The 24961-nt window shown below is 39.0% G+C and overlaps 1 protein-coding gene across 4 annotated transcripts in view; it reads right to left on the minus strand.

The window, feature by feature from the left end:
* LOC137886824 (seizure protein 6 homolog) overlaps positions 1–24961 on the minus strand; it is a 101206-nt gene that overhangs the window by 54667 nt on the left and 21578 nt on the right. The gene's annotated exons all lie outside the window — the stretch shown is intronic.

Consider the following 24961-nt stretch of genomic DNA (forward strand, 5'->3'; position numbering starts at 1 on the left):
TCCAGTATCCTCCTGTCACACCAAATTAAAAAAATAAAGTGTTGTATTTTGTCAATTCAACCAATCATAAAAATGCCACTGTCTGATTGGTTGGTTTGGCCCTATGAAACATGGAGATGCAATGAGAGAGCATGTCACTTTTCTGATCAGCTCTCCATAAGTGTCGGCTGCCAGCCAAATAGCTGAGTGCCAGGGGCGTAGTGCTATTGGTAATCGGAGCGCACCTATGATGTGATCATGGTTAAGGCTCATTTATAGGGTTATGTAACCACTGTTCGGCACCAAGTTTACATACATTAATCAACTATAACTCGCCAAGAGATCAACCTACTGTACTCTTTCTCACTGCCTGACTACTCTACAGAATGTGGAAAGCTATTTGACTACTACAGCCTACCTGTACTCTTTAGGGGATGGCTTTAGATAAAAACATAAGAGTGTGCTTTTTTCCTTAAAGATTGCACACTGAGTCCAAACTTGCCATATCTACTCCATTATCTGCTACATTTCCTCACATAAGTTGTTTGTACAAATCCTAATGAATGGATGGTTCCCACCACTGCAAATCTTCCAGTCAGTGCATGAGAAAGACACATGTCTTAATTCCTTAGTGGCTTTGACAGGACAGCAATCCTGAAATTATCAAATGTTCTCCAGCTGGCTGCTAGTTACAAATGCGTAAGATTTTGAACCTTTTTATGTAGATACAATTTGAATTTTTTTTCATGTTTTGAAATTCTAGTGCTGACTGGCTCTTTGTAAGGTGTGTGTTGGCAGGGTGTGTGTTTCTATCTTGTGAAGACAGATGTAGGAATACAGTGCTGGACGTAAAAATAAAATAAATAAAAAAACATCTTTTTAGGACGGTGAGAGGAGCTGACTAAAAATGCCACACCTGACTGTGAATTATTTCTTTCACTCTGGCATCAGTGCAATCTACATCTTTCTTTTTCTCCATCTAATTTCATCCATACATAAAACAATACCATGTGTTTTTTTGCATGATGTAAGAACGATATAAAAAAAAATCATATAATCTTCTTATGTGTACATGAAACAATGCCATCTGCTTTGACATCATAATTAGCTTGAAACCGTTTGTCTAAATGAGGCAAAAAATCTGCCACCACACTTTTCATGCTCATAGATGAAAGGATGCTGTTGACACAGGCAGCAAAAGCGTGGGATATCGTCATGGTGAGCATTTCTGTCAGCTATGACGCTCCGAGAGGATGAATGTTGCACATCAAAACAAATGTAAGATTCATTTTGAAATGGCCCGTAGAGGTCAGTTGAATGGTTACACGATTTGTGCACATTTCAACAGTGACGGGCGAAAGAATATAATGTTTTTTTTAATGCTTTCCATGGTGAGTTTTACATCCAGTCAATTGTCTATTCTCGTTTGTGATCAGTTCTTAACATCTGATTAGATTATAAAGCTTGCGTGTTCTCCAATTGACTGGCTGATTTGGGTTTATTGATCACCAGCGGCAGTTGCTTTTCAGGCAAACATTCACCATGGAAAACAGACTTGTTTGTATTGATTCTATTGGGGCCCTCATTACGGGAAATGTACATTTAGATTTTTAAATGGTGCCGGAATTAATGTAAAAAAAAAATGAAGTGCGTCACAGGAGAGGCTCTGCTTCGCTCATAACGAAAGTACTTGTAAGCCACTGTAACATTTTGCTGATGCAAAGCAGTTTTACAACAATCCAGCACACTAATAAAAGTTTGATCGGGCTATTCAAGAGGAAGAGTAAACAATTTTGTTACAAAGCCTCTCCCAGGCTGACAGAATTGACACATGGTTTTACATTATACTGGCAGATGCGACAACACAACATTTATCTTTCTTGGCGACAGAAGCAATTCAAAGACCTTTTGATGTTCTAAGATGGAGGAGGAACATTTCCTTGTAGCCTTATTCTGTCACAACAAGAGCAGCAAAAGCTGCACTATAAAGGCAAACTAAGCATATTTGACATGTCTCACAACCGGCGAGAATAAAGAGTGTAAAGGGAGGTCTTCATGAATGATTGAAGTTTATAAGGTTGCCCCCGCTCATCATAATTGCAAAGTACAGAGGAATCTCAAAAATACCGTATCGTGAAGTTGTGCTTTTGTGCTTTTGACAAGATCATTGTTATTGCTCCACCGAACTGGCAACTGGCCTACCTTTTTATTTTCTTATCTCTCTCTCTCTCTCTCTCTCTCTCTCTCTCTCTCTCTCTCTCTCTCTCTCTCTCTCTCTCTCTCTCTCTCTCTCTCTCTATCTGTGCTAGTCAGCTGTTGACCATCCAGTTGCCTCCCTTCAGTCAGAATATTGAGTGGAAGTGGAGAGTGAGAACAGGGAACTGGGTTGAACCAGAGTTTCTCATACACAGATCAATACGGGATCAATGTGTACAGGTTGGAGACCTCACTGTGGTGATTACAGAGGAGCCAGTGCTGCTACCAAACTCTTCTCATTGCTGAGCCTTAATTGGGTGTTTACAGTTGAGATTTCACAGAATAGAGCAGAAAACTGAATTACAAATGTAATTTTAGTATGTAAATCAATAAATACAACAGGAAATAACCAGTTACACTGTCTTTTTTTGTTGCATTCATTAGTTGCAAATATAAAGAGGTTTTGTCACATTTACACACATAGGGTAGTCACCGATAAGCTTTTTAATATTTTCTGTAAATTATGTGAAATGCTTTACATCTGAGCTGCTGACAATCCTGCCGGATGCACGATAGGATAAAGACTAAATTGTGAAATTCCAAACGTTACAACAACATAAGCATGCCATCTTAAAATGCAAGTAGACTGGGAAAACGCATAGCACAGTTGTAGAGCATGCCAATCACATTTAAAAATGTAAATTTGCACAGCATAAGGAGACTAAAGGCAACATTTTAAAAAGTATTTACAAAACATAGCCTCTTGCTAGGGGCTGCACCGGGAGTGGCATCACCCACTGGTGGAATCTGATTGGCCAACTCTGGTGCCTCCCCTACTGGATTCTGAACATGACAATCAGTCAATCAATCAAACCCCATTTGTATCGCACCTTTTGTACAGGTCTGTGCAATTCAAAGATATTGGTAACAGTATAAATGCAAATGGTGTACAACATTTTGAAACAGGCAGGGAATTAACTTTTCATTACCTAAACACTTGACAATGACAAACCAAACAAGTAAAATAACTGTTTATTAATGGAGAAGGCCAATATATTCACCAAGAATGCTCTGTCTCCTTTTCAATACAGGCTGCAAAACATCTAGTGGGCCAGGAGTTAATTCGTACCTTCAAGATAAGTCCCTGGTACACGCACACACAAACTCAATAGCAAACTATAATGTAATGCAAACACTGAAATTTTACTTATTTGAGTAGTTATCCAACCTTGTATTGCTGTCAAATTGACCAAAAAAAGCCAGATTCCTGTTTCTTTCCAGGTCTGGCTATGGTGAAAATTTGAAACACAGGCAGCTCCTGTTCTCACCCATTTCCATCCATACTTAGAAAATCACACCCTGTACAGCTAGCCAATTTAAATGTATTGTGCTTGAAGGACTCCAATCAAGTATAGAGGTACTGTAATATGCTGGCAAAACCAGGCCACTGTCAAAACAAAGTGATCTTGATGGGCTCTGTCAGGTCTGCAGAATGTGTATCATGTTTAAACCTTCACACACCAGCAAGTTGATTACAATCACAAAGAGATGCTAACATGTGTGAAAGTTGTGCTTTGCTGTACAACTAGTTGTCAATAATGTGTAGCTATAGGCTGAGTGCAAGTGACAGCAAACATAGCTGGTGTGAAATGTAATATAACGCATACCTCAGTTAAACTTAATTTACTGCAGATCCAACAGCTAAAAGTAGATGCACACTCCAGAGGTTATGCGTGTAACTGCATTACATCTCACCACATTGAAGCTGGTTAATTACTGTAGGGCTAATTCATAAATTAACGGTGGTAATTATCGTGACAGAATGAGATTACTGTTATCTTATTCTGAGCAGTGTCACAAATACAATAAAATACCATTTATTGTCTTGGGGGAAATATGTTTCTTCTGTGTGCACATTTAGGACATGTCAGGGTCTCGGAGGATAAACGCTCACCAAAAGAATTTGATGCTGCCCTTAAGCCTCATCACATGTAAAGTCTATGTTAAAGATAATTTAGTTAATGATGCAGATAAATCTGACTTGATAATTTAAAAGTACCAAAAAAACCCTGAACAAATGGTTCAGTAAAACTTGTCTCTGTGTCCTGAGGTCAAGCGAGTTGAGTTATAGAGTGAAAATAATTACACAATTTGTACTTTCTATCTCTGGCAAGCTATATACTTTATCTGCGACAATAATGTTTGAAGGTGTAGTCCAACTCTGAACCTGTAAAAGATATCTTGCCGGATGAAGAATGAGAATAACCAGGATGTTATGCCATCATCTGTTACACTGCTGTTACACAATTTTTATTTCCAATCTTTGTTCTTCATGTTGCTATTTTCCTTGCTTTCATCATACACCCTTTATTTTATTTTGAATTGCGTGGTACCAACCCTTTTTAATGTCTTCAATTGTCTTGTGTTTTTATTGTGTTTTTATTCTGCCTTGCTGCAAAAGAAAAATCCTATAACTGAACTGAACCTCTCAACTGGGCTGCTCATTTGTTTTTCTCGACATAATAAAAACATTCTAGAAGGCAAATGTGGTTTGCATAAAATGATGTTGCATGTTTCCAGCCCTATTTCTCATCTCTACTGACTAGATTATAACAAAGAGCGTCCGGCACATCCTGAATATGCGTGAGTGGAGGTACAAGCTCACGCTTTGACCTGATGGAACCATGGCAACCTCTCATCGGACACTGACAAAGATGACAGAGTAAGCAATCATAAGGGACTCCTCCTCAAGATGGCAACAGATAGTGTCCTCTCCTCAGTTGCATATCAATGGAGTCATCAGTAAATACTCAGTGCATGGAGAGAGCACTAATAAGATGGGACAAGCCACACTTGAGGCAAGCTGCTGATTGACATCAATCTCCTTATATCCAGGGGCTTTATTTCCTTATTATTACAGAGAGCCACTAGACAAGCAAATCAATAAGCAGCTTCCGCTGGGCTCAGATACGAGGCCTTCGGATCACTCTACATGATTCCTTTTAGGGTTCCCAGTGGAGCTTTGAGCTCATGAATTCATTCGAACATAAGGTGAACATTTCCCAGTTGTGGCATTTGGTGCAGTATGTGCAGCTTCTGCACGTGTTTGCATGAAGCCATAAGGAAAGACTACAGGAAATAATGGGGTGAAACTGATAAATGATTCCATTAGTTAACCTAATGCATTGTTAATTTAATTTGGCGTGTGGGTGTGACAAGTGCATAGACATGGAAATAAATTGTATTAAAAAAAAGGTAGCAGGAAGAAAATTAAATTAAGTGAGCACTAGCTGGAAGAATAGGCCTTTAAAAAAAGGTCACAAATCACACTGTGATTTCCAGTCAAAAACCCAGAATAGTGCATCCATGACTTTGGCGAGATTCAAATTTCTGAGCATCAAATTAAGCTTTTACTGTCTGCCTGTTTTTTGAGTCGTGAGGATAACAGAATATTGAAATGAGACACACTCTTATCCTCCATCTGCCCTTTGACTTCATTGAGCGGAACTATAACTTTTCCCTTTCATTTATTATGGCCTTTCTGTGTTCTGGTTCATTGAGCATTGTCCTTCAGACAGGCTTTAAACAAACTGTGTCGTAATGGTGCTAGGAAGCTCGTAAGACCCGACCTTTTAAGCTTGAGCAGAACAAAAACAGAGCTACCCAGCAGCGCTGCTTGCATGAAATCTACTGTAAAGCACTAAAGCTGCAGGGGGTAAATGGGCCAGCCTTAAACAAATCTGAACTCTATAGTGAAGGGTTGAATGTGGTTTAATTGGCAATCATTTGTTTGATAATCTATCAGTTTGTTAGCTTAATCAATTTGTATTTTCCATGCCACAGTTCTCTCTCTTTCGTCTTCTTCTGGGCTTTCTTTGCTTTTCAGTTTTTTACGATGTGTTTATTTGTTTTTTTACCAGAGAACTAAGAAATGAATGAATGCCTTTCTTGTTGTACAAATATCTGGTATTAAAATCACATCATTTTCTGTAATCATGGCAGAATCTGTTTTATATAGAAGTCAGATGTATTTTAATTTACCAATGTGTCGCATCCTAGAAAATACTGGGAGGAATGTCTCTTTTCACACTTCATTTCCTCCCATTAGAGTAATTTATCTTTTCATTTTCTTCTCATTTACTCCATGGTGGAGTCAATTAAGAATAGAGCTGTTGGTGAAACAAGACATACAACTTTCAAAAATGTAGTGGATTACTATATTGTGAACAAAATGTCTTTTTAACAGTGGTTGGGAAGTGGCAGCACCCTGTATTACTTTTAGCATTGCAATTATGTAACATATAAGTATGTAGAGGAACATTATGCAATGTACACATATGTCCATATTCTCTGAGGGTGCAGGTTGCACATCTGGCTCTCCTCCTGACAACACAGACATTAGCAATGAATTTAAAAGCTACTTGATTGATGTCACGTCCTCCATCCCTCTTCAAGTCATTCCCCAGCCCCATAACAATTCAATGAGCCCCAGGATAATACTACTAAACCACCACGCTGGCAATTTCCAACCTTATCTGTGTACTATCATAGATTGACATGCCTATGTGCGCCATTACACCTGTCATTACTCCATCGGAGGCTCCTGTAATAACATTGAATCAGTCACCGAATCAGGAAAAGAGTAATTTCAGCCTCAAGAATCTCACAAAAAGAACATCTGAAACTAGGGAAATTGAAGTGCCATTCAAAGTGAACAGTGAAGGGTTGAATCCGAGCACAAGCTATTACATCCAGCTATTATTACCACACATATGAACAAAATAATCACATAAACTGCTCCTTCAATATTTTATTAGTTATTTTATTTACTTAACAATACTGATTAACACCAATTATATAAATCAATAAACATCTATTATAAAACTACAAGTATTCTACCTAAAAGCAACAAACAATCATGTGGTGAGGAGTGTGTGTGTGTGTGTGTGTGTGTGTGTGTGTGTGTGTGTGTGTGTGTGTGTGTGTGTGTGTGTAAAAAAAAAGGTGGTGGGAGACAAAGGCAAGAGAGGGGGAACAAGATGGCGGACGTAGCCACTTGAGTGAGTTATGCTGCGCAAGACTCAAAAAATGGCGCCAGGAAGGCTATTATTTAACAGGGAATAAAATACACAACAGGCCACACTTACATGCCATGTGTGTATGAAATAAACGTAACGGCATATAGGTGTGTGTTCGTGTGTGGGTTAGTTTGGAAAGAAAGGAAAGAAAGAAAAGAAGGAGGCATTCAATACAAGGCAAATCCTCACTGGTAAAGTACGGTGACTGTAACTCGATCACACAGAAGCCCAACTGGCAACTTCAGGCGTGGCACTGGACCTTTAACTCATAAAGTACAGTTTACTGACCTCACTCGCGGTGGCAGATTTAAATACAACAAAGCACAGCAGTGCAGGAACAAGAACAACAGTCATGTTACACTCGGACTCAACGTTCCGTAAAATACACACTAACAAGGTAAATAGTACAGTTCATTTAAACAAAACAAAACAAGGTTACAAACACACTGTGACCTATCTCTGCACAGACAAAAGCCTCTTAAATGAGATAGCTTTGTAGCAGTTAGTGTGTTTCTTCGAATTTCTTTCTCTATTCGGGAAACAGAGCTTCACTGGTTCCGCGAGCTACGAAACAAACAAATCCTCCGTATGACAGCGGGGATTAATTCTTCGGAAGTTAGGGAGAATTTCTCCCTTCATCGACTGGCAAATGTCGACTTGAATAGGTAGAGAGCGGGGTGTAGAAGTTATCCTTTTCATCCTCTGAAGAATACGGGGATTCATTAAACCAAATCTTACACATAGGTGAGATTTTGACGCCTGATGGGGGATGGCGTGGTTTAACCCAAATCAGGCTGTTGAAATGCCATGTAGGCCATGTCTTTGTTTCAACCACATGGTGAAGTCCCAACATATGCAAGAATGGCAGCATTTAGTCGAGGCCATAAAGATGAGGTTAAAAGTGGGCTCACTTGGCACCCCACCATTTTCACTGCTGTCTTGGATGGCTTTTATTGCAGCAGAATGGAAGACAAAGAGAAAAAGTGAGAGAGAAACATTTCTTATTGAATGAGAGTACAGAGAGATCCATGTTTTCATCAGTTTATAAAGAATTACCTATAGGTAAATAATATAATCTTTTTTGTAGAATAAATCCAACATCGGGCCTGCAGCCTACTTCACTCAGGCACAATTATCCAAAGCTTCCTCACCCGAGCACTCATGCAAACTAGAAATCTGTTGCCTCAGTCTCACACTCTGTGGGAGTCTTCTCCTGCAGAGTCACCTTCCTTTGAAACAGGCCTGCTGGCATTCGCAGTAAGACATTCTCTGTGTCTATTTAAGTTCAGACTTAATATTCAGCACAGTTTACCTTGTGCCTTACTGTAGTTCTCACCTGACCAGCTGTTCCATTTGTCTCCACCTTTATTGTGTGACATTCAGTACAGTACCACTCCTATGATATGTGCTGCCTGGTGCATTCGCACGCATACATTACATGCACAGCTGGATAGCACACGCTTTACATGCTTGCACATGCTTGTGTAACACAATCTGCGGTTCCCTTGCACACACAGCCACACTCACGTTCAGAAATACTGAATCTCATTGCTCAACAACATAGTCCTTTGTCCGTGGCAACCCCAAAAGTGGACAAAGCAAGCATTAAATATGCATCGTGTGTGATATCTGGGGAGGATTAAGGACGGTGCATTATGCTACTTTTTGCTAACAATCAGGTTGAACGTTTGCCCTGATATCTCACACTGTGGTTTTAATTTTCTGATATCTTGGCCAGAGCTGCTCATATTCACCTGATGCCATGAGGAACGTGTAGATAATCATAGATGAATATTGTGTCTCAGCAATGATTTCTGATACAAACGCTTTCAGACACAAGGGAAATCTGTATGAATTACATGTGAATTTCATCTACAATCTTTTTTCCCTTCACTTCTTCACATTCTAAAACGTGGATGTGAATGTCCATGTGGATGGGAGGGAAGAGGTGATTAATGCAATAGCCCTGGAAGGCAGAGCAGAAGCAATCGCATTCAAGTGTGAGCCTTGACCTTTATGTATTTACAGGATTGGTTCGAAGGAGGTGAACGAGCAGACTCTCAGACAAAAATCACTTTGGCACTTGCATCTCCCACAATCTGAGCACAAGTATTTTCTGTGCACTCAGCTGGAGCAAGCAAGCCAAATAAAGTGGTCCAGGGGACTAGAAGTCAGGGGGAGCAGAGAGACGCTGCGTTTGAAATTGTTGTATGTTTGTGACACGTGACGATTGAATTTCAGCTTGATAGAACCCACCATAAGGTTCCCATTCTTTGAAGACGATGTTCATTCTCAACGTGACGCACATGCCAGATGATTGCATTTAGGTGACAATATTCTTGCTTTGATCGGGACTACTGCCTTATTTCTGACAATAGAGCTTTCTAGTTCATATTTTGTATCAACATATCTGTTCCCTACAGGGCAGTTTTCATTTCTTTTTTTTTTATTCAAAAATGTTCATGAAACATGTAAAATGTTTTATATTTGGAGTTGCACATGTGTCCATAAAAAGAGATGATAACTAAAGAAAATGTTTATGACTTTTATGACTTTGAAAAAAATGTATGCTCTTTGTAGGAAGTGTACTTTTATCATAAAGGACATCATTACCATTTGGTGGAGGCTCATAATTAAGTAAAATTAAACAATATTTGCATTATTTTCTTTCTGGGTGGGACCTTTTCAAGGGTTTACAATAAAAAAAATAATATTTCAAGCATTAGAGAATGTAATCGATTACAGCACATCTTCTAACTGCATCCAATCTCAGCAAATTGACAACAACATTTTTCAAAGCAATCTTGAAACAAGAAACTATAAAACACAAACCAATCGGCTAAATCCTGAAGGGAGCGATGAGAGAGAGAGAGAGAGAGAGAGAGAGAGAGATGTCTTTGAGCACAGGCATTTAATATGCTGGCTGCATGTAATGTTGAAATTAGTTTTATGCGTTTTGGCAGGGGGATGCCAGAGAGCAAAGCCAGGTGAGGGCCTGTGAGTACACAAGTCTGAAAACATAAATGTTATAAACCAATACACAGGCTGCCTATTGGGAGGTGAGGGGAAACAATATTAATGCTGACAGTGATGGATGATGCTGCTTCCTGTAGATGGCTGATAGATACAGGGCCCTTTAGAGCCGAGAAGCACTGTGTTCTTCTAAAAGGGACATTCCATGTGTCTTTCAGGTAAAACTTGCATTTGTAAGGAGAAAGTGTACAATACTAATTTGCATAAAGATGTGTGGGCCTTTCTTAATTTATATTTGCCTGCCAGATTGTGAAAGTAAATGTTTGTTACCCAAAAACCCAGTCACACTGCACAGCAACACTTGCATTGCCTCTGAAGAATTATATGTTTACTGTTGTCCAGTTACCAAATGTATGAACCACCACTGATTAGGTCTGTGACATCAGGCTTGCGCATCTGCAGTTGTTTCTCAAAACCTCTATCTACTCCTGATGATGGTTTTGAATTCAAACAAAAAGCTTTGAACAGCAAAAATAGTTCTGCCATTTTTGTTTTCCTTTAGTTATAATTTGTTAATATCAGTGGAACTCATAGTCAAAATAGAAATCTTGTGCAAAAATTGTCCCTAACAAATAGCTAAATTGTGTGTTTAGAGCATGGGAAAAGGTTACAGCGAGGTAAGGTCCTAGAGCAGGGGTATTAAATAAAAATTCAGCAAAGTCCATTTAGAGAGAATTTCCTCAAGCAAAGGTCTGGAACATCCCAATAATGTCTAACTTGCGCTATCATTTAGTGCCATATACAATATATTGGACTAGGCAACAGTTTTAGCAGCATCTGTTTGTAGTCAACAACTGACTGTCAAATCAAATAAAGAAAGTTCAATTGAATAACATCTCAACAATATGTGTTGTCAGAATTCAAATTGAACTGGATTCATTATAAATAATACATACTCTAATAATAAATACATGTTCTTCTCTTATTCTCTTACTAAGTAAAATAAGGGCTGGATTAAAAAAATAAAATACATAACAGAAAGCTTTAGAAAAATGTCACTCTTAAAATAAAGTACTTAATTTTAGAAAAACGAATTTAACTGAATTGTCCTGCAGCTTTAAATTTATTTAATTCAGGTGTGAAGTGATGTCAATCAAAAAAAGCCAAGATATCCATATTATTCCCATCTTCTCATGAGAGAAATTTGTGTGCAGGGACTTTATCTGTGGTTATTAAAACCATTTGTTTCAGCTCTATTCCCTCCCATTAACATTATTGTTGGGCAGTTAATTAATGTGTAATTGGTCGGTATGTTTCCTGGACCGCTGAACGAGTGCCGTAAAGGCTAGAAAAGCTGTGCTGGTTAAAATAGAAGCGTTCCGTCAAAATTTTATCATTTTCAATTATTTATCAGTTATAGGTCCAGGGTCCAGAGACAACAGCATCTGGGTCCGGACCCGAACTGCGATCCACCTCTTAGTGAACCCTGTCCTAGAGGAAAAAATAACACGGGAAATTGTCATTGGTCATAAGAAGAGATATGATTACTCTGCTAAACTATGAGGCAGATTGAAAAAAGAAAACACAGAAACGGACAGAAACAGAGGTTATGCTGTCACTCTTTATGACAAGTTTTTGCCATGTTTTTGTCACTAAATGGATTGTATAGTTTTACACACATTTCTCAAGTAATTGTATAACATTTGTACATTGTTTGTAAGATGTGAAATCCATATTTCCATGCTAAGCTGACACCGTGAAGGCTACTGTCACTGTGCTGTAGCTCTGGATTTCTGTGTGACACGATAGTCATTCTGTACATGCACACATAATCACGAGTCAAGGACAGGTGAAATATGAACATCTAATGTCTATAAAACTACATCACTGAATGGAAATTGCTTCATATTTGAAGCAATTTCAGGGTAAGAAGTCACTGTTGTACATTTTTGGTGAAAATATATAGATTTTATTGGTCATATTGACTTATAATACTCTAAGTAATTCCTGTTTTATTAAGGCAATCATCTACTTAATAATGGGAGGGTTTTTTTATACCACAGAATAGTTCTTCCAATAGCTGCTTTAAATAAATGCAAATCACATCCTCTTGTAGCTTATTGCTTTAATAAACTGTGACTGAGAGCAGTGTACTCAAACATGATTGAGAGACTGCAAATCTGCTCTGATCTTATTTAAACTTCTCCTGGTGCGGGAGCAAGTTATTATGAGGGGCTGTAAATTACCACACCAGGTAATTGGAGAGTATCAGTGGAGCCAATAAAGTCGAAGCACTTGCAGATGGTAAAAACAAAACCCAGATGATGAACAACTCTCTTGGAAAGCAGCTGTTATTCTTTGGAAAGAAACTTTACATTAGCACGGAGAATGAGTCCATGTGTAAAAATGCCGAAAACGCCCATCTCGGCACTAAAGTTACAAAGTTGTTTTTCATTGGTGCCTGTGTAATGAAAAGAGTCATCACAGTTTATAAACTTTCTATGTTTTTTATTTTTTATTTCTGAGCTTTTATAGCTTCACCAAAATTGGATTTCAAGCCTGGCTACCCTAAGAGGATCTACAAACACATGTGGTGCAAGAGCAAATCAGTGTGGAAGAGCACAGGGTAAAAAAATAATAATAAACGGGTGAAAATTAAAGTGGTTTAGCCTGAATGGATTTGAGGGGCTGGAAAATACATTTTAGTGCCCAGTCATTCATTCTTCTCACACTACTGTTTAAGATACATTTTTAATAGTTTGTCTGCTCCAGCTCAGCAGAAATCTTGAGGCATTCATCAGCAGGTGCTTCACTCTCACCCTGCAGCTAAACTGTTGGGTAGCATTAAATTGTTGCATGTATGATAAAGTCTAAGTTGAGTTTATAAATATGTTTGACTGTATGTGTGTTGACCCAAGGAAGACTAGCCAATGCTTATGCTAGTGCTAATGGGGATCCTAATAAAGAAAAACTCAAAACTAAAACATCCAGCAAATGTAATTTTACGTCTACTGAAAAATAAGAAATGATAAAAGCCTATTACACTAAATAGGTTTTAGCAAGCTGTCTAAAATCCTCATGAAGCCTACCTTTGCCTTTTCATGTAAACCTGTTGTTATTGCCATGTGAGGCATTATCATTGATCAGATGCCATCTGAACTGAACTGAAAGTCCCCTAGGATGCACATTGATTGATAGGTGAGCAGTGACACATACTTAGAAGGAGAGAAGTATTCCCTCATACTCTGCTATTTTGTACTGCATGCTCTGCTTTCAGCCCTGTTGAGGATCTGGTGTGGCTCCTCGAGGTCTTTGAAGACAGCAGGTGGTCACAACGCCCACACCAGCGCTAACCCAATATGCCGTTGCGTACTTGTAAGAGACATACATCAAAGCTGATACTCGCGTCTGCAGGTGTTTGTTTATTCTGTAGCTACTTAGCAAGATAGGAGAGGAACAGACCTTGATTTTAGCATGCTGGAAACACAAGTTCTTTCCAGCTATAAACACACAAAAGCTACTGTACTTTGAACTCCCGCACCTTGATCATCCGTGTTGTGTTATTGTTATGCTGCAAAATCAAACTTGTCAGCTACAAAACCGCACCGTAGTGCGTAAAAAGTGGGTCTGATCTGACAAAAAATATATTATTCGTCACTATGTAATCTCTTTGGTTCCACCAGTAGCAGTAAGTCAGACGGATAACATCTTTTCCTTAATATTGAAGAAGGAAGCTGTTTAAAATCTGATGTTTGGCCGGTTTTGCTTTTGTTCACTTGCTTCTACTGTGTGACACTACACTGCAGTGGCACCATGGTGAATTGTAGCCGACTCATCAACCGATATCCTTTGAAATTGTGAAGAACTCCGCCCTGTTTTGAGCTCTGATAGATTTGACTGCAGAGTTCCCTTGGAAGTTCGTGGCCATATCACAAGAATGCGGAATGCATCTCAAGCCTTTCTGTTCATTTTTTAAGTTCAACAGAAAAGTTTAGACAGTAGCAAGAAAAAAAGGATCTTGATAGGACTTCATGTCCATCTTTAACAGTGAAAAACCTTATCAGTGCTGATCAGTGTCCTCTGGCAGGTTTTACAAACATGACCCATAAAACTCTCTTATCGCTTTCCGAAGTGATGTGGACTGACAGTAGCGGTATCATGCATGAAGCAGGGTGAATAATTCAATGTATTTTTAAAAGGACAAAAGACTTGGGGTGAATGACAACTTGTCAGCGGGAGATAAACTGAGTGAATGCATAACAGACGAATAAAATAAAAGTGTGCCAGCAGACAGTAGGTAACCCAGTGCCATCCACTTTTCTGCAGCGCCCTTTCATATGTGTTTACCCTTCCACTTTTGTTCTCACACTGATTTCTTCCTGTACATCTTTCGGTTGCCGTGTATGTCAGAGCACATGCCGAGGCAGGGGTCATCGGGAGAGAGGTGAAAAGATGTTTAATGGTGACTAACATTGGCTGCTAATGCCCTTGGCCATTATGTGACTCACTTTAGCTCCCGTCAAAGTGAACTCTGACCAAGTGTGTCCAACGTGGCAGCCATGCGGGGAGCTGAAGGCGAGTTACACGGACAAGACAGGAGGGAAAGGGTGCAGAGCGTAACTAAGGGAGCGGCCAGGAGGCTGGTTCTGCTCTGATTTGACAGTTTATGGTCAGTGCATTTATCACAAATGTCATCCTTCATCACTGCTGAGCTGCACCACACAGCCCGCATTATGATATCCACAGGAAAAGGTCTGGATAAAGGTGTATTTTTCATCACATTGCTTTGAGACTGCACTTTGATGCTTTGTTTAAAACCAAATAGTTACTCCATCTCCAGCGCTTTCCATTTCACTATTATACATTCTACAGCAGTGATTCTCAACTGGTGGGTTGCGAAACACAAGTGGGTCGTGGACCCATTTTCAGTGGGTCACGGACCTTTGCCTGAAAAGAAAAAAATAAATAAAAAATCTTATGCTTTTATTTTGAAGGGAATTTTTTATGCAGCGGAGTTATTCACACTCCTTAACAGTATTTGGCGTTAATGCCTTGTAATGCTAATACGCACCCGCTATTTCACAGTATAGAAGAACACCCACACAGTTTGTTTTCATGCTAATTGAGTGAAACGCAAGTAGGACACCGATTACATGAGAGATGGATTTTCTTACATTGAGGACAAAAGAGGACAAAAACCTCAGTGTGTTTTGTGCAGCGAGGTTCTGGCACAAGAAAGCATGACGGCGTTTGAAATGTAATGCTTGTCTATTAGTGGTACTACGGTGCGGGTGCTTCGATAGCCCTAAAAGACCGAAAATAGACCTATATTTAATCAATCATTTGCCCAATTTGTTAAAAAACAACCTAATTTTGTACATTAAATGAAATCCAACAATAATAAAATCTGAAGTCACACTACTGTACTATCTTAAATTGAAGCTTAAATGGAATTCATATTCATAATATCCCCATATTTGACAGGTTATAAAATCAAATCTATAAAAGGTTATATTACGCTTTCACTGCATTGTTGTTCATGAGGTCCTCTACTATGCCCATGTTTAATTTCATGAGATTTTACTGTACAATCTCTGAGATAATTGAGGGCAAAGTCAGCTAAAATGACATTTTGATATTAATAATTTCCCCATATTTGACATGTTATAAAATCAAATCTATAAAAGGTTATATTACACTTTCACTGCATTGTTGTTCATGAGGTCCTCTACTATGCCCATGTCTAATTTCATGAAATTTTACTGTACCATCTTTGAGATAATTAAAGGCAAAGTTAGTTCAAATGGAATTCATATTCATAATATCCCCATATTTGACAGGTTATAAAATCAAATGCATAAAAGGTTATATTACACTAGTATAAGGTAGTAGAGGATCTCATGAACAACAATCCAGTGAAAGTGTAATATAACCTTTTATAGATTTGATTTTATAACATGTCAAATATGGGGAAATTATTAATATCAAAATGTCATTTCAGCTGACTTTGCCCTCAATTATCTCAGAGATGGTACAGTAAAATCTCATGAAATTAGACATGGGCATAGTAGAGGACTTCATGAACAACAATGCAGTGAAAGTGTAATATAACCTCTTATGGATTTGGTTTTATAACCTGTCAAATATGGGGAAATTATGAATATGAATTCCATTTGAGCTAACTTTGCCTTTAATTATCTCAAAGATTGTACAGTAAAATGTCATGAAATTAGACATGGGCATAGTAGAGGACCTCATGAACAACAATGCAGTGAAAGTGTAATATAACCTCTTATGGATTTGTTTTTATAACCTGTCAAATATGGGGAATTTATTAATATGAATGCCATTTGAGCTAACTTTACCCTTAATTTTCTCAAATTACATTACATTTGACATGGACATATATGGGGTCATCATGAACAGAACTCCAATGGAAACTTTACCTAACCAATGAAGGAAATGTTTTTATTACAGATCAAAGATTATTATTAGGTAATATTATAATTTTCGAACCCTTTTTCAATTAAAGACAGTACAGCAGTGTAACTTCAGATTTTATTATTGTTGGATTTCACATAATGTACAAAATGGTTGTTTTTTAACAAACTGGGCAATTTATTGATCAAATATAGGTCTATTTCCGGGCTTTTTGGGCTATCTAAGCACCCGTACCGTAGCGCCACGAATAGACAAGCATTACATTTCAAACGCCGGCTGACGTGACCGACTTTCCGCGGATGCCGGCTCACTTGACCGCAGTCGTCAAAACTGAAGCGGCATTTGTTGGATCAATCCGCAGCGGATAAACTGAAAACTATACCTCTGTCAAATGACACTATAAGTAGGTTGAATTGAAGACATGTCGGATGACATCAAACAACAGACCACAGCTCGAATTAAGGCAAGTGGTCATTTTGCATTACAAATGGAGGAATCTACAGACATAACAAACAAATCAGTTTTACTGGTTTACGTGAAACATGTGGGACGGGGACTGACTGGAACAATTTCTCTGCACAAGAGAGCTCCCTACTATTACGACTGCAGAGCACATGTTCAGCTCAGGTTCAAACTGCACCATCTTTTCATTAAATACATTTGAGAAGTTGAACATTTGGGTCGCGGCTTGTCATTAAGGGGTGATGGTGGGTCCCGCAGCCAGACCAGTTGAGAACCACTGTTCTACAGGAGTATTATTATATATGAGCTGGGGTTTTTTTGTTAGTTCAACTGTCATTTTTGTTTTCTTCCAGTCATTTTAACTTCAGCTTAACTTTAACTCATTAACTGCATGCATATTCACTGAATGTACAGCCATATGTTACTCCCTGACCTTAGGATTTAAAAGAGGGGAAAAAATCCTGATTTTCATTATTGGACTTAGATGTTTTGTTAATCCCTAAACAGATTAAGTTGGGTATTTCTGTAACCAGATATTGTATGTCTTAAATCCACAGCCTTTCACATAAAGTGCACTACAGCCCAGTGGGCCACATGTTATTAAAATCAAAGTGATCTCTGGCATGATATGAACCACATTAGTACATGGGGTCCTAATTAAGTGTGAGGAGTCGTCTCAAGAGCCTGGGTTATAAAAGAGCCATTATCGTGTGGCTCAAATCATCTTTCTTTGAATTCCTGATTGGATTCCACTGCGGCAGCACTTTTTGTAATGGATACATAACATTTTGGAACCAACCCCTTCAATTAGCAGTGATACCACTCACTGCTTTGTTTTATCATTTTTGGAGAGTGAGACATTTAGTCTGAAATTTGCTCCCACATTTAATTCAACTGCTGCTTTTATCTTGATCATATATATTTAAGATCTCCCTGCACGCCAAGCATTTCTTCAACGAAAGACTATTAGGACCAGTCTTGAGGGGGAAAAAAGAGAAGAGGAAGATTTCTCTTTTTATAATGCATTTCGAGAATATGGAAAAAATGTTGAGAAATGTAGGTACGCGCTAAGGACAGTAGTTTGATTTATTCTCAAGGGTTTGATGTTTATTTCATCTCTATTCTCAAAATGGTAATTCAACTTTAATCTAATGCAAAATAAATAAAAAAATTCATTCATTCATTCATTTTTGTTTTATTATGCCTGGCCCTAATACTCTTCTGTATTATTCTATCATATAGTACCTTATTTATATGGAATTTATTGAATGTTAAATTAGGGAACAGTATCACTGAGTGTATTGTTGTGATATGGTCATTCATGGGCCTTGAAATCCATGATACCAAAATGTGGCATGAGTTACGTATTTTCCTGCATGAGTACTGCACTTACAATTACCAAAGAGTGGGGCAGTAAATGCTTACTGTCCCAAAGCAAATCTGGTGAATGTGTACATTTGCTGCTTAATCTGGGCAGAAAACAGTCGTCACAGTGCTGAAAGGTTAAGCGGTCTGTAGAACCATGGAAAATACAACCCCGGTCTAATCCCTTAAATCTTGGCAGATCTACCAGCACAGGGGAAAAATATTGCAGCCAGCATTACTGGAAACGGATAGTATGTGATACACATTGTCCCATTGTTAAATGTTTGATTAGCTCAGCCTCCTATGAAAATTGCAATCCCATTGGTCACCTGATATTTGTCCCATCTTTGGCAGAGATAAATTGAATGGACACATAATTGCAACCGCCATTTAAATCATCCTATTGTCCCATATTTAACTGTTCTGGAGATAAGGAAACATTGCAAGTGTCTATTATGGAATTTTTCAGTTAATTTCAGTGTGTTTGCAAAATTGAGAGTCTAGTGTTTGATATTTTATGACAAGTGACTATGCAGTCACGTATAAAGGCAGTCTTGAAAAAGGCTTGATGTCTTAGTGGCACCATTAGCCTGTGACTTAAATACTTAAATGAGCGAGAGTCACTGTTTAGAGCTTGTTACAGCATCACTTGTCATCACTACAAAGTCAGCCAGCACCCTCACCCAGCTCCAGCTACCTGTCTGCTCTGTCCCGGAGGGAGGTGAATAAGCAAGCGTTCCGACACTTCAGTGTGTCAGTGCTGCGAGTGGTGCCAACCACAAGGTTATAAGGACTGCAACCTTTTATGTACGGCTGTTCACAGAGAGGTTATGCTAATTCTGATTTTAACTGAGTCTGAAAGAGGTTTTTTTTCATTTTGTAGCAACATATCATCATAGTTACATTGCTTTTCCTGGAGAATAAAAAAAAAATCTGATATTTGGGCCGACTTAGAGCCTGACACCTTGTCAACCTTATTTCAGTAGTCTGGACCCAAAACACAAACACGCATTCCTCTGCCCATAAGGCAATCACTTCTGGTGGATGGTTGTTTTTTTCAAAGAAAATTAAAACTGTGCATGCAAATCTGCCACATTGACTGGAAGGATGATGAATCTTAAAGAAATAATAATGAGAAAAGGTCTGCAAGTGTTTAAAGAAAAAAAGGAGTCTACTAGGCTCCCATATTCATTTGTCAATATAGTCTTCAATCATAGGTTTCAAGTTGAAGAAACAAATAAAGACTGCTGCACCTAAACAGTTGAGATATTTTCTCTTCTGAAAATGTTTCTTGTTAAAAGCTGTTTTTTTCCCATTGGGATTAATTAAACCTCCTGTGGAACTGGTCTTGGAGTATTTTCTTGACGATTTTAAGATTCGCTGTGGCACTTGCCTGAGCCAGTCAACCAGCCAATCACTGCACTACACTGTAGTTTCTAGAGTCGATGCTTTCTGCCAAGTTGTATCCATCAAGCTTAGCGTCAATAGTGCTGATGGCCGACTCCCTGGATTGAGGTCTGTGGATGAGAGACGTGTCGCAAAGTGCCAGACTGGCAATCAGCTACTTGTGATAAGGTTCACCCAGGGAGCAAAAGCTCTGATTATTTAACACACAATAAATGCTACAGATGCCTTATGCTGCTTAGTATTATTAAAAAATTTAAGATTGGTATTATTTTATTTATTTTGCACTGGACCACTAACAAATATATGACATAAATAAAATGACTTTAAATAAATGAGTTAATTTACAACCAAATACTATATAATTGTAATTCTTATTTGTAAAACTGGAAAGCCAGTAAATCTCATTTCAGCTCTTTTACATGCTGCATTGAGATACAACCACAGCCATGACCTGCCACCTGGCCTGTGAAGTGCTCCTCTTATCAGCTGGGAATTTATGTCAGCACATGTAGTGCAATAGCTACATTCACAGATAAAACCATATATCTACTGCTGCCTGATGGCTGAGGACAGAGAGTTTAGGTCATGTTGCTGTTATAGTAAAGAGATAACCGATGAAGCGATGACCCCTCGACGTCACGGAGATTGGCACAGGAAGAGTTTTATGGCGCAGAAAAGGTCACTGAAGCCATAAAACAAAATCAGGTGCGGATTGAGCGGGCAAGGTTGTTGATTAAAACTCAGGATTTTGCTCATAACTCCTTGGAGAACTTATAAATGAGACACGGGCTCATCGACCAATCACACCATCAGTATAACTCAGACACAAAAGGGTAGTTCTGTAAGGTGATAAAGCAGATAAACAGCTGACATTTGAGGCAACAAGTGTCAAAAATACAGCAAGAAAAAATACAACAGACAGGAACCATGGCACAATTTCATACCGTCTGAAATAGGGTCGGTTGCACAGCTTGCGAAACAGGGCAGATTACCGTCATCAAAGATCTTTCAAAGTGCAGACTGCTGAGCTTCACTGAGTTGGCAGCATTGCCGTCTGACAGATTAAGATAAGAAACTGATTGCTTTACAGTATTTTACAGTTATTTCCTTGAATGTTGTCATTCTCAAGACCTAGAGAAAACCAGCCACATCTTCAAACATCTTCTCTTTAGTTATGAATGTGTAACTAATGACAAATGTCTTTCCAGATAACACATTATCCCCATTCACAAGTGTAGAGCAGCATATGGATTTAATTCAGCAAACTGAGAGGTGAGAAACAGCAGAGGAAGTACTTATATCTAAAGCCTTCAATGACTATTTTACTATATTTTGTTTACAGTGCCGTACTGTAATGTGTGTGTATGTGTGTGTGTGTGTGTGTGTGTGTGTGTGTGTGTGTGTGTGTGTGCAAGAATATAAATTACAGAGGAAACTAGAAAGGTGACCACAGTCGTATACAGACTCGTGCCAGGTGTGTCTGCAACAACCAAGGACCAAGTGTATCAGACATGTTTTTCACTTACACAACAGATTCCCATTCATTTCAATCTATTCAGATGTCTGCACCTGCACTGTGCAAACACGTGTCTTAGCGGGCATAGCTGCGACTTGAAGCATTTCTTTCGTCTCCAAGTCTATTGATTTGACAATACACATATGTAAACGCAAGGTCGATGCCCAATAAAAACACACTGAATAACTATGTCTCTGACAGCGGAGCAGGGACTGAGTGGCGATGCTCAGTCAGCCGTGTGTGTAGTTCTGTAAGTTGTTAGCTGATAGCCAAACACACCGTCCAAAACAATAAAAGTGTGGGGAAAGTGTTTTTCCCCAGGACAAACAGCTGATGATTTTCCCCCATTGTGTGCTTGCGGCCCTTATTGGCCGGGAGCCATTTCAGAGTAGCGAGTGAGCAGTCAGCAGTCAATCAATGGCAGTATCAAACAGGCAATAAAAGGTGTTTTGACAATGGATGCATCACTGCAGCCAAGAGAGGTCCTTGAGCATGCAGCCATGTATGAGCACCTAAAATATTATGCAGTTTGCAGCAGCAGCAGCAGGATGCAAGATTAGCCGTGGACAGACAAAGAGGTGCACACTCACTCACTGGTGCACCCGCACACGCCAGCAATCGCATGATTCTCCTGGATGAGGTTATAATAAAAGTCAAGGTCCCGCTATAATTCTTTGTTATATGTCCAGTCTGAGTGTTGAACGTCTAGTTTAAGTGTTTTTGTCAGATAAAGACACAGATTTTCCTGAGATGACCATGATGATAGATTGATGAAGACCATCCATAGATCATGCAAGTCTCTCTCCAGCACAGTGAAGTCCAAATGAAAGGAGTCACAAGTTTGGTAGTGAAAATGATGAATTATAAAGCTGTTTGTCAGACATTGAGAACAAGACATTTGCTTTGACTTTACATACTGCTGATGCTGCAAAGAGATGCACAATGGCATTTCATTCCATGTGTGATTGAGTGCATGTGTCAGGCTATGAACTGGAGTGTCATAAAATACATGTTTATAGAGCAAGACAGCCAGTCTCAGACAGACGCAGTTTGTAGGATCAGTTCTAGACAGCAGCAGCAGATGGACTCAATCAAAAGAGAGCAATCGTCAACCAATCTGGATTAGATTAAGAAATGATTCACTAAATAAACAGATGAACCGACATTGAACAACAATCATAATTTGTAAACTGGGGTGGAATTGATAATTAAAAAATAATCATAGTAAAATAAAGAGTCAGTCAACTTTCTGTGTCTTAACTTGTAATGTTAATCATTTAAATATATCGTACATGACCATCAGTTATTCTCTGTCACATTTTTTGCTTTCAATAAGAAAAAAATGTGACAGAAATATATAAAAATCTGAATATATATATTTATTTTATTTTCAGATGACACCGGAGTAACCATTATCTCTGAGATGAGATTTAAAGCCACAAAATAGATGGCTGTCATCGGTTTTATTTTTTCAAGAAGGCCCTTTATTCGTCCCCTCTTATCATCCACTTAAGCGCGAAGGAGTACTGTTATCAGGCCTGAAATGTATTGTAATTGATTAAAACTATTGAGAGGGACAAAGGACAAAGAGAGTTAGTAAGACAGACAGTGAGCGATGTTTGGAGGAGATGATGGCAGGAGAGACCCTGTCCATCCAGCAGAATTTTAATTACTGCAGGCAGCAACACTTCTCGCAGACTAATCTCCTCCACAGTAGGATTTATAGGCATTACTGATGCTGACAAAGTGATCGCTCCGGGAGAGATAAAACATTACAAAATAAAGCACGAAGATGGATATGAATAACACTTCCTCCTCAAGGCAAGGTTGTTTTAATGTTTGTTTCACCAAACTCAATTGCTTATTAGCAGATCGCTATAGATTATTACATTTGGTCTTAATAAGGGTGTGTGGTTGAAGAGGCTTAATAAAACAATTTAAATAAATGTAAGGGGAAAAAAAGTATTACGTTGACCTAATTCTTAAGCTCTTTTGTTCTAAATAAACTTGAAGAAAAGTCTTTCAGTGGAATTTAAGCATCACAAGTGTGACTTTCCTCAGCCGCAAAGGTTAATGCCATTTTTTAAGACGACGTGAAGCAGTAATGATGTCTTCTACACTAGCTGCGATTTCTAACTCTTGCAGTTAGGACATGCCCCTCACCCCTCCTTTCCATTCCTCTCTCCCCCTCCTGACATTTCTATTATTGAGAAACAGCAACTCCAGGATGGCATGCTACTACTGCTGCAAAATATCAGCTCCAACTTAATCCCCCTGGCATTTCACTAGCCTGCTCTCCTTCCACACACACGCCAAACTATTTCATATTTAATCCACTTTAGATGGGATTACCACGCTACGGGTTAGTTGAAAAATTTGGCAGGGGGCGGCCTTATCAATGGTTATGATGCGTGGCAATTTTTCTCTTATTTCCCTTTAGCTATGAAATGGAACGTCGGTTGATTGTGCTTGTTGAGGGCGAACAGGGATTGATGAGAGGTCTGAGTCTAGAGAGAGAGTTCCTAATGAACAAATAAATCAAACATCTTTTTCGAGATTGAGCCGGTGTCTCACCGCCTGGATCGCAAAGTCACACCACATAGGACTTGCAAAATAAGATGATCAAGGGCACTAATTGAATTGCAGTATACACACGTACAGTGCAGAATGCTCCACCCCCGAACAACCGGAGCTATCACCTCAGTGGGTATTGCCTTTAATTTCACAGCCTCAAGTCAATTTCACAGCCTGCAATCTCCATATGTTAATCTACAGACATAAAATTTTGGTTATTAGTGACAGTCCTTCGGCCACATGCTCAACTGCTCACACACGCGCGCCCGCACGCCACGAACCAGACACACATTCCCAGACTCACAAGACATCTTGCATAAATTCAGTGCACATTCATTCAGCTGGTGTAGGAAATTCTGGCTGATATTAAAAAAAGAGAGTTTCAAAAAGACGGCGCTGATGACTTTGGAGCGACATTCATTTTCAAAAATGTTTCTATGAGCGGCAAAAGGATATTGTGACTTTGTATTGAGCAATTACGTGGGATGATATAACTGCCGAATTGATAGAGCTGAGCACATAACTTCTAGTATTTTCCTTTAAAGGAGAGCTGATGGGTTGAAGCAGAACTCCCAAGGTATGATTAATGCTTTAAGTAAAGCTTCCCATACATTGTTGAGATGTTGCCTTTAATTTGAGACACTTCGACTTGCTGATGTCTACAGGGAGTCTCGCTGCCAATCTCGCAGACGGGGAGGATGGGGATCATTACTGGAAAAATCAGGATACCTTCATGTGTGATCAAAATAAAAGCAAGGGCCCCTCTGGAGGCTTGTCGGTCTAAGAATAGAAGCAAAAACCTCAACATACAAACCTTGTGAACTAAACGCAGTTATAGAAATCCAATAGAAGTGGTTTCAAAGCACTCCACAGATAACCATCCCACTGTATCTACCGCTGTGGTACTTGCAGCAAACCTGACACTCTCCAGCAAAACAGATTAAGGAAAAGTCATGTTTTTCACACTCAA

Source organism: Cebidichthys violaceus, unplaced genomic scaffold, assembly GCF_023349555.1.
Source record: "Cebidichthys violaceus isolate CVI_PGR_0920_01 unplaced genomic scaffold, fCebVio1.0.p SCAF_46, whole genome shotgun sequence".
Lineage (NCBI taxonomy): Eukaryota > Metazoa > Chordata > Actinopteri > Perciformes > Stichaeidae > Cebidichthys > Cebidichthys violaceus.